Source organism: Bos grunniens, chromosome 3, assembly GCF_055505025.1.
Source record: "Bos grunniens cultivar Pamir isolate PY7600 chromosome 3, Bosgru_T2T1.0, whole genome shotgun sequence".
Lineage (NCBI taxonomy): Eukaryota > Metazoa > Chordata > Mammalia > Artiodactyla > Bovidae > Bos > Bos grunniens.
The window spans coordinates 31,164,959-31,183,814 of NC_141167.1; positions in this window are offsets into that span (position 1 = coordinate 31,164,959).

Below are 18,856 nucleotides of genomic sequence, written 5' to 3' on the forward strand. Positions count from 1 at the left end.
GAGTGAGCCAATCTGTAATATTTTGATTAAGAACAATTATAGTGGCTAGCAACCCACTCCAGTACTCTTGCCTGGAAAGTCCCATGGATGGAGGAGCCTGGTGGGCTGCTGTCCATGGGGTTGCAAAGAGTCGGACATGACTGAGCAACTTCCAATTGCTCAGCAATTGGAGCAACTTCTCCAATGCAAGAAACTTTCACTTTCATGCATTGGAGAAGGAAATGGCAATCCACTCCAGTGTTCTTGCCTGGAGAATCCCAGGATCGGTGGAGCCTGGTGGGCTACCGTCTATGGGGTCGCACAGAATTGGACACGACTGAAGTGACTTAGCAGCAGCAGCAGCAGCAGCAACATCTATTTTAACTACTATATACTACTAGACATTATGAAAAATGTTTTACTTGTAGTATCTTAAAATCCCATGACATATGAATTATTTTTATCCATGCACAGATTAGGAAACTGAGAAGCAGAGCTGTTGGCAGTTTTGCCCAGTCACAAAGATGGACAATGATAAAGAACTAGAATACTGTCGTCAAACACCAAAGCCCACATTTACTATTAACCCATGCTGTCTTATATGAGACTGGAAAAATCCTATTGCCATGTTAGAGATGCATGATCTAGTGCCCTTTAAAGTCTCAGAGAAATTCTACAGTAAAAAAAAGAAAAAAAAAAAACCTGTTCAGTCTTGCTAAACCCACTATTTCCCAAACATACTTGAACATGGAAATTTTTATTTTGTCATAATATGTATCAACATTAGGAACATTAGAAAACATTGCACAAAACAAACTTTAGAAAATGTAGTCTTATATAATTTTTTGGCTTCAGATAGATTGTAGTTTAGGATTTTAAGCCAGGCCAAACTTCCACTGCTACCTTCTCCCCTGAAATGGTAGGTCTCGAAATTTCTTGTGCATCAGAACCACCTCGACTTCAGATTCCATAGTTCTAAAGAATTTTCCTTCCTAGAAAATTCTCAGGAGATGCTGATGTTGTGATCCACACTTTGACTATTGGCCTGGACATTAGGAAAGTCGTTGTCCATTTCTGAACTTTGTTTCTTTATTTGTAAAATGGAGACAATCATGTCTACTTCATAGTAGACAAAAATAGATAAATAAAAGAAGGCTTCATTCACTCAAGTATTTTGAGTGTTTACTATGTGCAAAATATGTTGCTTACTGTGGGGATACTGTGATGACTCCAAAAGAAAAGATCCCTGTCCTCAAGAACTTCCATCCTGCCTAAAGGAAGGACGTGAGATAACTGTGTGTGTCGTGTGTATGATCATACATGGCCCACTGGACGTGTTCATTAAGCATTCATTCTGTTGCTTCTTTCTCCTTTATTCACCTCCAAATAAGCCTTACCCATTCCTAAATCCCCATCTGCATCCATAGACATCATCTACTCCACACCTTTTCCCAAACCCAATCATATTAATCCTATAGTCCACAACCCAGAACCCACCTCCTTACTGGAGTCTTTCTTAAGTATACCATGCCATGATTACTTTTTATTACATTAAACTTCTATTATACTTATACCCCACTTTCTATGTGGGACTTTAAGTGCAATCATCATTTTCCATTAGTATACAGATATAGATATAAAAATATTCCTAAGCAGATTGTGGCAGAAAGTGAAGAGGAATGAAAAAGCCTCTTGATGAAAGTGAAAGTGAAGAGTGAAAAAGTTGGCTTAAAGCTCAACATTCAGAAAACGAAGATCATGGCATCTGGTCCCATCACTTCATGGGAAATAGATGGGGAAACAGTGGAAACAGTGTCAGACTTTATTTTGGGGGACTCCAAAATCACTGCAGATGGTGACTGTAGCCATGAAATTAAAAGACGCTTACTTCTTGGAAAAGAAGTTATGACCAACCTAGATAGCATATTGAAAAGCAGAGACATTCCTTTGCCAACAAAGGTCCATCTAGTCAAGGCTATGGTTTTTCCTGTGGTCATGTACGGATGTGAGAGTTGAACTGTGAAGAAAGCTGAGCGCCGAAAAATTGATGCTTTTGAACTGTGGTGTTGGAAAAGACTCTTGAGAGCCCCTTGGACTGCAGGGAGGTCCAAAAGTCCATTCTGAAGGAGATCAGCCCTGGAATTTCTTTGGAAGAAATGATGCTGAAGCTGAAACTCCAGTATTGTGGCCACCTCATGCAAAGAATTGACTCATTGGAAAAGACTCTGATGCTGGGAGGGATTGGGGGCAGGAGGAGAAGGGGACGACAGAGGATGAGATGGCTGGATGGCATCACTGAGTCTGAGTGAACCCCGGGAGTTGGTGATGGACAGGGAGGCCTGGCGTGCTGCAATTCATGGGGTCACAAAGAGTTGGACACAACTAAGCGACTGAACTGAACTGAACTGAACTGAAGCAGATTGTAATAATCTAGGGGAGACAGGGGCTTCATGCCTTACCCATGTCTTCAAATACTGATGGAGTACCTACTAGATACAAGACACCAAGGGCATGTTTTGCCTTCCTCAGAGTGCTCTGTTCACCAAAAATGCTTGTAAAATTGAATACTTGACTAATTTGATGAAACCTATAGAGCCCCTACTATTTGGTGAAAAGTGCTAGAAATTCAGAGATAAATATAATAATGGCCCTTTTTGTTAGATTGTGAGTTCCTTGGGGGCTGAGACAATGTTGGTTTCACATCTGAACCCTTAGCAGGAACACAGTATCTGGTGCAGTGGAGATTTTATTTTATTTTAATATATTTATCTATTTAAAAAAATAGATACATAAAAGAATGCTCTAGAATAACTTACAGAAAATCACTATAATACACGGTAGCAAAAACAATGATAGAAGTCCACCCAGAGTTCTATTAAATCCTAGAGGAATAAGTTTCTCTTTCTATGGAGTAGAAGTCTTCTTAGGAAATGGAAAAGTTGCATGAAGCTGATTGTGAAATATGAGAGCATTTCTCCAACTGAAGATTGAAAGAAAAGACCATAAGAGGAAAAGTAGATGCAATGGTCTTACAGAATAGAAGCATGAATTGTTATCAAAGAATGATAGAAATGAAAGTGATTGCCAAGAGTGGATAAAAATAAAGTGGAGAATAGAGGGAGGCAGGTACAAACTTGGAAAGGCATGGACTATATGCAAAGGAATCTGAATCTTATCTTAGGCTAGTGGTTGTACACCTGGAGGCCTATGTTTTGTGTGCCAAACCAGATTTGAGATAAGGTTAAATGACTTCCCAATATTAAAAGTGGTAAAATTTTACATAAATGTTCAGGCTTTTTTTCTTTTCTTGAAAATTTGAAAGATTTGGCAATACTAGGCTCGTATTATTTGTGGCATTCATGGCTAGTACTAAGTAGAGGTTGATCCCATAATTTGGGGTAAATAATGAAATAATCATGCTTTGATTTTCCATGTGTTTTTTTTTTTATCTTAGATTTATTTATTCATTCTTCATTCATCAAACATTCCTGAATATCATGTATCAAACTCTGTGTAAGGGAAGTAGACAGGGGTTCACAGTCTAGCAAAAAATATGAGTCTATAAATAAACTTTTACCAGAGTTACCAGCACTTTGCTAGAACTCTTTACTGGTATGGAGTAAGGGAAGTCAGATAGACCTGGTAAAGGCCTGAAAGCCTTTCCAGAAGAGCCGAGATACGAACAGTTTCTTAAACATCGAACAAATAAACCCCTTCCAAAAGAATAAATGGGGAAATGGGTTTCCCAAAGAGAGCAAAAGTGAGTGTGCTTGATACGGAGAGGGAATTAAAGAAAACTTTTACATGGCTTGACACAGGGGGAATTAAAAAATAAAGGTTGGGATGAAGAAAAGTGACTATGAATTGATAGGCAAGGGTGAGATCACAAGTTTTTAGCTCTTGTGTGAGGAAATGTAGACTGTGTTACCAGGAATACCATGGCTGCATAAAGTACAGATGTTCTGGGCACATCAATGGTGACTCTGATATTCTACAAATTCTGAAATTTTTTAGCCTTAGTACTATTTTCTTAGAAAGAGGCTAGGCTTCAAAACATACTTCAAAATATTTTCTGATAAATTAATGGATACAGATAAAGAGTACTATTAGATTTTATATTTCCAGTGTCCCAGAATCTTAAAGCTGGAAGTTATCCTATGCAGTAGTCCCCAACGTTTTTGGCACCAGGGATGGGTTTCCTAGCAGGCAATTTTTCCACAGACTGGGAGAAGGGGTGGTTTCGGGATGAGTCAATGCATTACATTTAGTATGCAGTTTATTTCTATTATTATTACATCAGCTCCACTTCAGATCATCAGACATCAGATCCAAGAAGGTTGGAGACCCCTGCAGAGAGTATCTAACCTCTCACTTCCCAATTAAGAAATGAAAGCACAAAGAGGGAGAATCTTGCCTAATGTCACACAGGATATACAAGAGAACTAGGTCTAGACTCTGAGCTTCTTCTCCTCCTTAGTCTGATGTTTAAGACCAATCTCTCCACTCCATTCAAGGACTTCCTGCAGCATAATCAAGCTGCATTGCTGAGTCCTGTTTTCTAGAATTAACTGCCTTTCTCAAACTGTTGTTTTAGTAACAATTTTCATTTCCAATGATTTTCATTTAAAAACTGGAATTGCATTACCCAGGTTGGTGGGGGGTTTGGGGGGAAGAAGGGGGATAAAATTTTGGTTTAAAGACAATGTAAAATTGCTCTTAAGTTTTTGATTAAAATCACCTAATTAGAGACATTGTGCTCTTTGGGGCAAGTCACAAATCAGAAAAGAAACTTTGCTAATGTTTTTGGACCATGTCCATAGGGAAGGGGACTTGGGGAATTAGAGGTGAGGTGGGGGAAGGGATTAATTACACTGTAAAGGAGTCACAAATTATCCCTGCACAGCGGCTAGGATCTGGGCCCCTGAATTTAAAAGTCTGCAGGAAATACAAGCAGGCTGTCTGCCTGAACAAAACTCCTAGATGAAAAAGTTCCTCTGCTTCTACATCTGGCTTTTCTCACTCTTTTTCCCATTAAGTAGCATTTGAGTAGATTTAGAGAAAAAAGTCTTATTATACCATGGCAATTGAGAACCAACATTTCGAATAAGCACAGATTATAAACAACTAAAGAGCACTGAGCAGAGAGTTAGGAAACCAATGGGTACCAATCAGTCTCCCAGGAAACCACCTCCAATTCCCAGCAAGCCAACTAGAGTTGGTCCTCATTATTTGTTGATTCTGTGTGTGTGAATGGATGTGACAGCTGGACAATAAAGAAGGCAGAGTGCCAAAGAACAGATGTGTTTGAACTGTGGTGTTGGAGAAGACTCTTGAGAGTCCCTTGGACTGCAAGGAGATCCAACCAGTAAATCTTAAAGGAAATCAACTCTGACTACTCTTTGGAAGGACTGATGCTGAAGCTGAAGCTCCAATACTTTGGCCACCTGATGTGAAGAGCTGGCTCATTGGACAAGAGCCTGATGTGGTAAAGATTGAAGGTGGAAGGAGAAGAGAGTGACAGAGAATGAGACGGTTGGATGGCATCACAGATTCAATGGACATGGACAAACATCTGGGAGATGCTGAAGGACAGGGAGGCCTGGCATGCTGCAGGCCACAGCGTCATGAAGAGTTGGACATGACTTGGTGACTGAGCAACAACAACAAAATATGTGTGAAATCACAAGCTTGCTAAAATTTATTTGTAATCCCCCGAGTCAATACTTAGGGGGCTTTCATGTTTATTCATAGACATGCACAAGGCGCAGAATATTTGAGATGCTCATCACACACAACACCAGCTAAGTTCAAACTAGGAGATGCTTGGTCTTCTCATCTTGGCCCACCCTATAAATGAGCGTCCTCCTTGTGTTCTAACAGGCCAGGTTTTTTCACACATTTTTGCTCTCTCTTGGTGATTTTACTGTTGAAAATGCCACCACCAAACATAGTTGCAATTCTGTCTAGGGTTTCTAAGTGTAGGAAGATTGTGATGTGCCTTACAGAGAAAAATATGTGTGTGTTTGACCAGCTTCCTTTAGCCATGAGTTATAGCACTGTTGGGTGTGAGCTCAAGGCTAATGATTCAACAATATATATTAAATAAGGTATCTTTAAACAGAAATTCACATAAAACAGGATTATGAATTGATTAGTTGACAAAGGTGTTGTGAACAGAGGCTCAGAGGAGCCTAACACTATATTTCCCCTAGGAGCCAAGGTTCAGTATTTTCTAATTTGGTACTTGTGGCAACTTTAGAGAACATAGGTCCATAAATAACAAGAATTAGCTGTAATTCAGTGACAGCTCAAAAGTCTCCAAATCTCTGACCTCTTTATTTAAACCAGTGCCACTCCTCTCCAGAGGCACTTCCCATTCCCTTTCTCACCATTAGTTTTCTCCACAGCACTAATCACCTTCTGACATATTCAATAGCATGACTTTAATTGTTTATTTTTTGCCTCTCTCCTCTAGAAAGTAAGTATACACACTACTATATATAAAATAAAAAACTAGTAAGAACCTTCATGACAAATAGATGGGGAAAAAGTGGATGGTGGCAGATTTTATTTTCTTAGGTTCCAAAATCACTGCTGACAGTGACTTGAGCTGTGAAATTAAAAGATGCTTGCTCCTTGAAAGAAGCTATGACAGACCTAGACAGTATATTGAAAAGCAAAGTTATCACTTTGCTGAAAAAGGGCCATATAGCCAAAGCTATGGTTTTTCCAGTAGTTATGTATGGATGTGAAAGTTTGACCATAAAGAAGGCTGAGTGCTGAAGAATTGATGCTTTTGAACTGCGGTGCTGGAGAAGACTCTTGAGAGTCTCTTGGACTGCAAGGAGATCAAACCAGTTAATCCTAAAGGAAATCAACCCTGAATATTCATTGGAAGGACTGATGCTAAGTCTGAAGATCCAATACTTTGGCCACCTGATGCAAAGAGCTGACTCATTGGACGAGATCCTGATTCTGGGAAAGATTGAGGGCAGGAAGAGAAAGGGACCACAGAAGATGATATGGTTGGATGGCATCACTGACTCCATGGACGTGACTTTGAGCAGACTCCAGGAGATAACAAAGGACAGGGAGTACTGGCATGCTGCAGTCCCTGGGGCCACAAAGAGTTGCACGTTTTAGCGACTGAACAGCAGCAGCAAGAAGAACCTACTGTACAGCACAGGGAATTTGACTCAATACTCTATAATGACCTATATGGGAAAAGAATCTTAAAAAGAGTTGATATATGTATCCGTATGTAAGTATAACTGAATCACTTTGCTGTACAGTGGAAACTAATACAACATTGTAAATCAACTATGCTCCAATAAAATTTTTAAAAAGTAAGCTTTACGAAGGCAGGGATGTTTGTCTGTTTGGTTCAATGCTCTAAACTCAGCACTTAAATAATAAGTAGTGCAGAGTAACCATATAAGAAAGAGTTGAAAGGGTGAATGAATGGGTGAATTAATTACGATATGCTTGTCAAGACTTCTGGGAGGAAAACCAGCAGGTCCTGTGTCTCTTCCTGATTCTATTAGTCTCTTGGTGACTATATTACTTTAGCTAAAATATGTGCTTCATTAGGCTTGTACTTCTTTAAGCTTCATTCATGAAGCATAAGGGTACAGTTTGAGCATTTTGTAGATTGTGTTCTGCTTTTAAAATAGAGAAAAGCTATGGATACCCTACCTAGAAAAAAATACATATTCAGATTTACATGCAACATTTTACACATATCTTCAGGTGCTTTGTGGAATGCTATCTATAATTTGTGGATCTCAGTTTGAGAAATGGCAACCTTGGACTAGACTGAGTATCTGAGTTATGTTCTTTTAACCTCTTTTTTTTTGACCCTCCCTTAGGAAAAAAAGGAGTCCTCAAAACTTACAACATACATAGCTTTGGGTTAGGTGATACGAGGAAAGCATCAGTTCAGTTCAGTTCACTTCAGTCACTCAGTCGTGTCAGACTCTTTGTGACCCCATGAATCATAGCATGCCAGGCTTCCTGTCCATCATCAACTCCCAGAGTTCACTCAAACTCATGTCCATCGAGTCAGTGATGTCATCCAGCCGTCTCATCCTTTGTCATCTCCTTCTCCTCCTGCCCCCAATCCCTTCCAGCATCAGGGTCTTTTCCAATGAGTCAACTCTTTGCATGAGGTGGCCAAAGTATTGGAGTTTCAGCTTCAGCATCAGTCCTTCCAAAGGACACCCAGGACTGGTCTCCTTCAGAATGGACTGGTTGGATCTCCTTGCAGTCCAAGGGACTCTCAAGAGTCTTCTCCAACACCACACTTCAAAAGCATCAATTCTTCTGCGATCAGCTTTCTTTACAGTCCAACTCTCACATCCATACATGACCACTGGAAAAACCATAGCCTTGACTAGATGGACCTTTGTTGGCAAAGTAACATCTCTGCTTTTGAATATGCTATCTAGGTTGGTCATAACTTTCCTTCCAAGGAGTAAACGTCTTTTAATTTTATGGCTGTAGTCACCATCTGCAGTGATTTTGAAGCCCCCAAAAATAAAGTATGACACTGTTTCCACTGTTTCCCCATCTATTTCCCATGAAGTGATAGGACCAGATGCCATGATCTTATTTTCTGAATGTTGAACTTTAAGCCAACTTTTTCACTCTCCTCTTTCACTTTCATCAAGAGGCTTTTTAGTTCCTCTTCATTTTTTTGCCATAAGGGTGCTGTTATCTGCATATGTGAGGTTATTGACATTTCTCCCAGCAATCTTGATTCCAGCTTGTGCTTCTTCCAGCCCAGTGTTTCTCATGATGTACTCTGCATATAAGTTAAATAAGCAGGGTGACAATATACAGCCTTGACGTACTCCTTTTCCTATTTGGAACCAGTCTGTTGCGCCATGCCCAATTCTAACTGTTGCTTCCTGAGCTGCATACAGGTTTTTCAAGAGGCAGGTCAGGTAGTCTGGTATTCCCATCTCTTTCAGAATTTCCACAGTTTATTGTGATCCACACAGTCAAAGGCTTTGACATAGTCAATAAAGCAGAAATAGAAGTTTTTCTGGAACTCTCTTGCTTTTTTGATGATCCAGCAGATGTTGGTGATTTGATCTCTGATTCCTCTGCCTTTTCTAAAACCAATTTGAACATCTGGAAGTTCACGGTTCATGTATTACTGAAGCCTGGCTTGGAGAATTTTGAGCATTACTTTACAAGCTTGTGAGATGAGTGCAATTGTGTGGTAGTTTAAGAATTCTTTGGCATTGCCTTTCTTTGGGATTGGAATGAAAACTGACCTTCTCCAGCCCTGTGGACACTGCTGAGTTTTCCAAATGTGCTTGCACATTGAATGCAGCACTTTCACAGCATCATCTTTTAGGATTTGAAATAGCTTAAATGGAATTCCATCACCTCCACTAGCTTTGTTCATAGTGATGCTTTCTAAGGCCACTTGACTTCACATTCCAGGATGTCTGGCTCTAGGTGAGTGATCACACCATTGTGATTATCTGGGTCATGAGAGGAAAGCATAGAAGATGTAGTAAAAATAAGACTCAATTTTCAGCCTCAGTGGTATAACAAAAGAGAACAGAGAGTAAAATATAAAAGAAATGAATTTTAGATGGAGGGCATATACTGGGCAAAGACAAAGATATGAAAAATTCAGGAGATGACTGTGGAATGAATAGTTCTGGTTTCTATCTGCGAACCCCTGTCAGGCTTAACTACACAAGTCGATTAGGAAAGAAACAAGTTGTCTTGTTTTGTCAGCAAGAGCACAGGAAGACTACAGTCATCTGCAACTGAAGCTATCGTGGATAATTTTGTTCCATCCCCACCACCTTGTCCTACCCCAAAACAGCCAATGTCTAGACCCAGTGGCCAGGAATTGCTTGGCTTTCTTCTTTCCACCCCTATCATTTATTATGCATGCACTAAGTACCTGTTCTGTATCATATATTTTCATATACATGGTCTCATTTATTTACTACTTTTTTTCAGATGAGGAAGTTGAAGCTCAAAAAGCCACATTTATTGGTAGAGCCAATGCTAAGAATCCATGGCTTATGACTGCAAATCCATGTTCTTTATCCTGCACCATACTGCTTTTGACTGGGCACACCTATCCTCAATTGTAATGGAGTGGAATTTGAAAGGATGCAGAGATAAGGATATAGCCTGAAGGAATTTGGAACAAGGTGATGGACATATGTCAGGATGTTATAACAGAGACACCAAGTTAAGATAATGCACCACAGAGAATGGACTGTTTACACCATGCTGCAGGTGATACCGGCATTGCGACACCCCTAAAATACAAACATCTCCTCTTAAAGTGTTTAATTATGACACCATTAAATCACAATAAATACTATTATTTTTTGGAATATATGGTTCAGGAGCTGAGAGACAAAAGACTTGTTTGAGTTCTTAGAACTTGTCAGGAAAAGACCCAGACTTTGGACCCAGGGGTGAATGATTCCACAGTTGGCCTTTTTCCTACCCTATAGCATTGCTTTTCTGGTTTGAACATAGACTTTGTTGTGAAAAGAGAACTCGCCAGTTAAGTATTCCATTCTGCACTTAGGAAAGTTTAGGTGGAGCCAATTGATTTCAAATGGTTCTTCTAGTAGACACTTTCACAACTCCAAATTTCCAACTTGTTTTATAGAACTCTTGGATCCCACATGTCTTCCTCCTGCTTTTATTCAAGGACATATGGCTTTCTAACTGGAATCCCTTCTCCATAAGCCAGTGAACCTTGATTGAACAGGAAATTAAGTTCCTTCCCTCTAGTTTGCACACTTGCCAGCTGTCCCCTCCATTTCCCTTTTACAGCCCAGGTAATATGCGAAGACAGACCCTGCGTGTACCAGTTGGTGAGAAACAATGCTAACTGTTGGTTGAACCTGAAGAATGGCCCTACAGATGTTTCTATAGCCATTGTATTCCACACATCCTGCTCTCTGCTTTCACTTAACTAATTAGTATTTCCACAATCAGGACATCCATGTGCCCCATCTTGGTGCCTCTGCTCAAACTATCTCATTTAATTTATGGCCCCTTAACCTCAAATCCTCTTGCCTAAAACTTGTTTATCTTTAAAACAAAGAAAAAAAGTAGCTCAAATGCTACTTCCTCTAAGAAGTCTTCACTGATCTCCAATGATGGTGATCTCTACTTTACATACTCACCTGTACACCTCTTATGGTACCTTATATTATCACAATTTATAAAAATGTATGAAAGTGTATTTTCTCCTCTACTTAGCTACTTGACACCTCAATTTTCTTATGACAGGAACTCTATGGGATTAACATTTGATTCCCCACAACACAGTGTTTTGTGTGTACTAGTTAAATTCCTCGCCAAAACGATCATTGTCATCATACTGTCTCTAACTTAACAAGCACTTATTTTGAGCCAAGTTATTTTTCATGCATTACTTCCATTTTTTACAATAACCCTGAAGGGTATTTTTCAATATCCTCATTGTTCAAGTGAGGAAATCAAGACTCAAGTCAGCCAATAATTGGAGGAGCAAGAATTCAATCTTGAGTCTAGGTTTCCAAAGCCCATTCTTCTTGACAATACAGTTTGATGTTACTGAGAAATATGCTTTAAATAAGTGAGGGATTGCATATATTCATGGAAGTCTCTCGCACCCCTACCATCTGAAACAAAATTAAGATCAGAAGAAGGTCACTGGGGAGGGAGGATGGAGGAGGGTTCAGGATGGGGAACACATGTATACCTGTGGTGGATTCATTTCGATATTTGGCAAAACCAATACAATATTGTAAAGTTTAAAAATAAAATTAAAAAAAAAAAAAAACTCAAGTGAAAAATCCCTCCCCCCAAAAAAGAGAAAAAGGTCACTGAGTACCTCCAATAGTTGTCAAGAAGTCCTTAAACAAAATAAATAAAGCCATTTATTTTGAGAAACATTGCAGTATAGTGATCTTGAACACAAATTCTAGAGCTAGATTTCCTTCAACTGAATGTTGATTCTCCTATTTGATAACTAGGTGTTCTTGGAATTACTTAACCTCTGTCTCATTTTGTCATTTGTAAAATGGGCATCATCATCATGATCATCTTCATCACCATTCCTGCTTCCAAAGGTTTATTGTGAGAATTAAATGAGTCATATAAATAAGGAACTTAGGAATGTGCTCAAAAGCTTAGTTCAGTTTTTATTGGGCCAGCCATTGCAAATTGCTGGCTTATAGATAGGATCCAGTTTACAGACTGTTTTTAACTGTAATTGTTTCACTTAGTATATTCTAAAGCAGTAATTTACTGCTAACATTTAAAATGCTTTAGATTATCCACAAAAAATGCAGATTTCTCTTGGAAAATCAGACAATCTAGTAACTCTGAAAACCTCTTGCTCCCTGGCCATAATCTATTGGTCCATGAGTAACAACTGGCCCTATTTTTAAAAAGCATGCTCCTAGGACTTCTCTCAGTGCCTAAGACTCCAAGCTACCAATGCAGGGGGCCTGGGTTGCATCCTCGTCAGGGCACTAGAATTTACATGCTGCAACTAACAAGCCCACGTGAGACAACCAAGACTAAATGCAGACAAATAAATTAATTAATTTAAAAATTAAAATAAAAAAGGATGAACTCTTCAGTATATTATCAGGATCCTTATATGCAGGTCAAGAAGCAACAGTTAGAACTGGACATGGAACAACAGACTGGTTCCAAATTGGGAAAGGAGTACATCAAAACTGTATATTGTCACCCTGCTTATTTAATTTGTATGCAGAGTACATCATGAGAAACACTGGGTTGGATGAAGCACAAGCTGGAATCAAGATTTCCAGAAGAAATATCAATAACATCAGATATGCAGATGACACCACTCTTACGGTAGAAAGCAAAAAAGAACTAAAGAGCCTCTTGATGAAAGTGAAAGAGGAGCATGAAAAAGTTGGCTTAAAGCTCAACATTCAGAAAGCTAAGATCATGGCATCTGGTTCCATCACTTCATGGCAAATAAATGGGGAAATAGTGGAAATAGTGGCAGACTTTACTTTTGGGGGCTCCAAAATCACTTCAGATGGTAATTGCAGCCATAAAATTAAAAGATACTTGCTCCTTGGAAGAAAAGCTATGACCAACCTAGACACAATATTAAAAAACAGAGACATTACTTTGCAACAAAGGTCCATCTAGTCAAAGCTATGGTTTTTCCAGTAGTCATGTATGGATAGAGAGTTGGAATATAAAGAAAGCTGAGTGCTGAAGAATTGATGCTTTTGAACTGCGGTGTTGGAGAAGACTCTTGAGAGTCTCTTGGACTGCAAGGAGATCCAACCAGTCCATCCTAAAGGAAATCAGTCCCGAATATTCATTGGAAGGACTGATGTTAAAGCTGAAGTTCCAACACTTTGGCCACCCTATGCAAAGAACTGACTTATTTGAAAAGACTCTGATGCTGAGAAATATTGAAGGCAGGAGGAGAAAGGGTCAACAGAGGATAAGATGGTTGGATGGCATCACTGACTCAATGAACATGAGTTTGAGTAAACTCTGGGAGTTGATGATACACAGGAAGGCCTGGTGTGCTGCAGTCCATGGGGTCACAAAGAGTCGGACACGACTGAGTGACTGAACTGACCTGAGCTGAACTAAGTCACCTTATGCTCAAACACTCTCACATATATATTTTGCTCCTGAAATTGTGATCCCTGTGTTCAGATCAGATCAGATCAGTCGCTCAGTCGTGTCCAACTCTTTGTGACCCCATGAATCGCAGCACACCAGGCCTCCCTGTCCCTCACCAACTCCCGGAGTTCACCCAGACTCACGTCCATTGAGTCAGTGATGCCATCCAGCCATCTTATCCTCTGTCGTCCCCTTCTCCTCCTGCCCCCAATCCCTCCCAGCATCAGAGGCTTTTCCAATGAGTCAACTCTTCGCATGAGGTGGCCAAAGTACTGGAGTTTCAGCTTTAGCATCATTCCTTCCAAAGAAATCCCAGGGCTGATCTCCTTCAGAATGGACTGGTCGGATCTCCTTGCAGTCCAAGGGACTCTCGAGAGTCTTCTCCAACACCACAGTTCAAAAGCATCAATTTTTCACCGCTCAGCCTTCTTCACAGTCCAACTCTCACATCCATACATGACCACAGGAAAAACCATAGCCTTGACTAGACGAACCTTTATTCACAAAGTAATGTCTCTGCTTTTGAATATGCTATCTAGGTTGGTCATAACTTTCCTTCCAAGGAGTAAGCGTCTTTTAATTTCATGGCTGCAGTCACCATCTGTAGTGATTTTGGAGCCCAGAAAAATAAAGTCTGACACTGTTTCCACTGTTTCCCCATCTATTTCCCATGAAGTGGTGGGACTGGATGCGATGATCTTATTTTCTGAATGTTGAGCTTTAAGCCAACTTTTTCACTCTCCACTTTCACTTTCATCAAGAGGCTTTTGAGTTACTCTTCACTTTCTGCCATAAGGGTGGTGTCATCTGCACATCTGAGGTTATTGATATTTCTCCCGGCAATCTTGATTCCAGCTTGTGTTTCTTCCAGTCCAGCGTTTCTCATGATGTACTCTGCATATAAGTTAAAAAAACAGGGTGACAATATACAGCCTTGATGAACTCCTTTTCCTATTTAGAACCAGTCTGTTGTTCCATGTCCAGTTCTAACTGTTGCTTCCTGACCTGCATACAAATTTCTCAAGAGGAAGATCAGGTGGTCTGGTATTCCCATCTCTTTCAGAATCGATCCCTGTGTTATGCCCATTCTAAAAATGTTTGAACAGTTATTTAACCTACCATGTGCTTCAGTGAGTTATCAAATTTTCCAGTCCAAGTACAATTTTAAAGACTAAACCAGGTAAGCATTTATATGAGTTGGCTGATAGAAAAATGGGTGTTGGAAGAGATATAGTTAATAATCAGGAGAAAGAAAAACCCAACAGCAGACATAACACTTCATTATCATAAAGTGTCATATCAAAATGTAGCATCACACTATGATATCATATTACATGAAGGCTTGTTTATAAGGTTGGTCCCTTCTCCTCTCTTCAACTTTAAGGCCTTACTCAAATATTATACCTCTTTAGGTCTATCCAAATCTTTTAATCATATTCTCTAAACAAAACCAGAAGGAATTTCTTACTCCCCTATCTCACAGTTTGAGAAATTCTCTTCTCATCCTTATCACAGCCTTCTCCACCAGACCATGAGTCTAGAACACAGACACATCATAGAATTTGCTTATGTGCCCCTTACGGCAAAGCAAAGTGCCTTGGAGTTATTTGAGAAGTCTGTATTTGAGTGAATTGAAGTAAGAAAATGAAAAAAAAAAATCATCCACTTCCTAGCCTACTTAAGCAGAGAGTATGAAATGCAATTTTTCACAAATAATTCAATAAAAAATTCAAAATGCATTAGGCATATAAGTAGGTCAACTCCCATTGGAAACATTTATGTTATTTTGCCCTTAGAGCCAGACATGAGTTGGCTTCCTCTTTGTTTTCCGTGCTAGGGCAGATGGCTTCGACTTTCTAAGTCAGTTTTCTCATTTTTTAAAATGAGAATTTCTATTTGTCCATCACATCTCACCTTGCACTTCACCTCCTATGAAAAGCCTTCCATAACATCTACAACTGGATTTAAGTGACTCTCTGTGAGCTCCTACAGCCCCCATGTTCCATCACACTACCCTGAAATTCCCTAGACTATCACTTCCAGAAAGGTAGAAATTATGCCCCGTTCACCACAGGATCCCTTGAAGAGACGAAGTGCTCAGAAAACATTTGCTGACTGAGAAAGTAGATGAATTAGTCAGTGACTGAGTATACGTCCAAGGTATCTGTAAGAACCCAGCGCAAGTTGTCATCAGTATTACCAGCAACGTCCAATACGGAGAAGCAAAGCTGAGAAGTCTGCTTTGGCCAAAGCTGCTGTCTGTTGCTCCCATCTGTCGCTGTCCTGGCCCCAGTCCTTCTCCCATTACACTCCCCTGAGCTTTCCTGAAGCTGACCCCATGCAGGCAAGGCTAGTGGGGTGTTTTCCAGCCTCACCAACCTAATTGTTCCTCATTTCCTGCCCATAAATGGTACAAGGTGCGGAGTTGCACCTCCCAATGTCCCTATTTCAATCATTTGTCTACATTAATCGACACTAATGGCTTTTACAAATGTAAGTCTTTAAGCTCCAGTAAGTTACATGTGTTTGAGGAGGCCACTGAAAAAAAGCAAATTCCCTGCTCCTTTAGCTTCCAGGGAAATGTTTTCCAAATATCCTGAAAGCAGGGGCAGAACCTAGCATTCCAAAGCCCTGTGCCTTTGCTCAGTGATCCCTCAAGAGATTGGGTTGTTATTATTAATAAAGTGTGACTTTCTCCAAATGAAAGAACAAAGCCCTGTGTGTTACCAACTGCATGGAAAAGACAGACGCAATCAGATTTGAATCACATCAGTTTACTTTGACACCAAAAATTGCATGTGTTTAACTGCTATTTACTTTAGAAATATTTTTAAGGAATTTAACAGCATTATATAACATTTTTAAAAAATATTTTTGTCCTTTAGCCCAAGACTAGAGTACTATACTATCTGTTACTATCTCAGAAGAATCACTGTCAACCTTTTTTTATAGTTATTGTATTCAATATAATACAGTTTTATTATTCTCTGTTTTCATTTAATGTTATACCATAAACATATTTTTCTGGTTATAGTTCTAGTTTTAAGAGCTAGTGCTATTTGTTGTTAATATGTACAGTTTAATCTCCCTAATCATTGACTATTATTAAACATTAAATATAAGATCAACAATTTAAAATAAAAAAAGCTAATTTAGAAAGTAAGCAACAGACTAGGAAAAAATCCATAGCAAATATAAATTGTTATGAAAGATTCATTACCCACCTTGTCATTAGCCATCTAATCAGCATCCCTAGTGAGAATTCCCAAATATCATTCTGAGAACCAGACACAGGAAGGCAAAAATCTGATGGTAAGAATAGACAACAGAAAAGAATTGTTAAAAATTGTTTGCAAACTGTAAGTAAAATGACTACCGTGAATAATTCAAAGTAAATTAAAAGGTGTGTGTGTGCTTAGTCACTCAGTAGTGTCCTTTGCAACACCATGGACTGTAGCCCACCAGGCTCCTCTATCCATGGAATTTTCTAGGCAAGAATACTGGAGTGGGTTACCATTTCCTACTCCAGGGGATCTTCCTAACTGAGGGATAGAACCTGCATCAAATTAAAAGGTAAGCAGTCTCCAATTCATCAAAACAAATAAAAATCTAATAATATAGTATTTACTTAATATATCTATATCTGTATATCTATATGTGTAATATAGTATCGCTACAGTCCATGGGGTTACAAAGAGTCGGACACGACTGAGCCACTTCACTTTCTTTCTTTCTATAGTTCCTTTCGGAGAAGGAAATGGCAACCCAATCTAGTGTTCTTGCCAGGAGAATCCCATGGACACAGAGGCCTGGTGGGGCTGCGGTCAATGGGGTTGCAAAGAGTCGGACACAACTAAGCAACTAAGACACACACAAGACTAGTTAGCCAGTACAATTAGAAGACAATCTCAAAACTACATGATCTTAACCTATCTACCCCTCTAAAGTAGACACTGAGAAAAAGGCTAGTGTGCAAATAATTTATTTGGGAAATGATTCCTGGAAATAGGAGTTGGGAGCAGAGCAAATGAAACAGAAAGAGAAAAGGAAAGAAAACTTACATGAGGATGAATCGTTATTAATTTGGTCACCACACAGGAGAGTGATGCTTGATCCTGCCAGCACTCCTAAGGAGTCTTCTAGAATGTATCTCAGAACTATTTGCCCAGGAGGTCAGTGGAAGCAGAATTTACTCACTGGCTATTGACCCCATTGTTCAAGCATAAAGATTTACTGAGCATGGCCCCTCCCATTAGAATAAGACCCAGTTTCCCCCCTCAGTCAGTTCTCCCATCAGGAAGGTTCCATAAGACTCTTATCCTTCTCCATCAGAGGGCAGACAAACTGAAAACCACAATCACAGAAAACTAACCAATCTAATCACATGGACCACAGCCTTTTCTAACTCAGTGAAACTATGAGCCATGCCATGTGGGGCCACCCAAGACAGCTGGGTGATGGTGGAGACTTCTGACAAAATGTGGTTCACTGGAGAAGGGAATTAATGGCAAACCACTTCAGTATTCCTGCCTTGAGAAAACCATGATCAGTATGAAAAGGCAAAAAGATAGGACACTGAAAGATGAACTCCCCAGATTGGTAGCTGCCCAATATGCTATTGTATCACTGGAAAAATAACTCCAAAGAATGAAGGACAGAGCCAAAGCAAAAACAACACCCAGTTGTGGATGTGACTGGTGATGGAAGTAAGGTCCAATGCTGTAAAGAATAATATTGCATAGGAACCTAGAATGTTAGGTCCATGATTCAAGGCAAATTGGAAATAATCTAACAGGAGATAGCAAGAGTGAACATCGACATTTTAGGAATCAACGAACTAAAATGGACTGGAATGAGTGAATTTAACTCAGATGACCATTATATCTACTACTGTGGGCAGGAATCCCTTAAAAGAAATGGAGGAGCCATCATAGTCAACAAAAGAATCCGAAATGCAATACTTGGATGCAACCTCAAAAATGACAGAATGATCTCTGTTCCTTTCCAAGGCAAACCATTCAATATCAAGGTAATCCAAGCCTATGCCCTGAGCAGTAGTGCTGAAGAAGCTGAGGTTGAACAGTTCTATGAAGACCTACATGACCTTCTAGAAATAACACCCAAAAAAGATGTCCTTTTCATTATAGGGGACTGGAATGCAAAAGTAGGAAGTCAAGAAACACCTGGAGTAACAGCCAAATTTGGCCTTGGA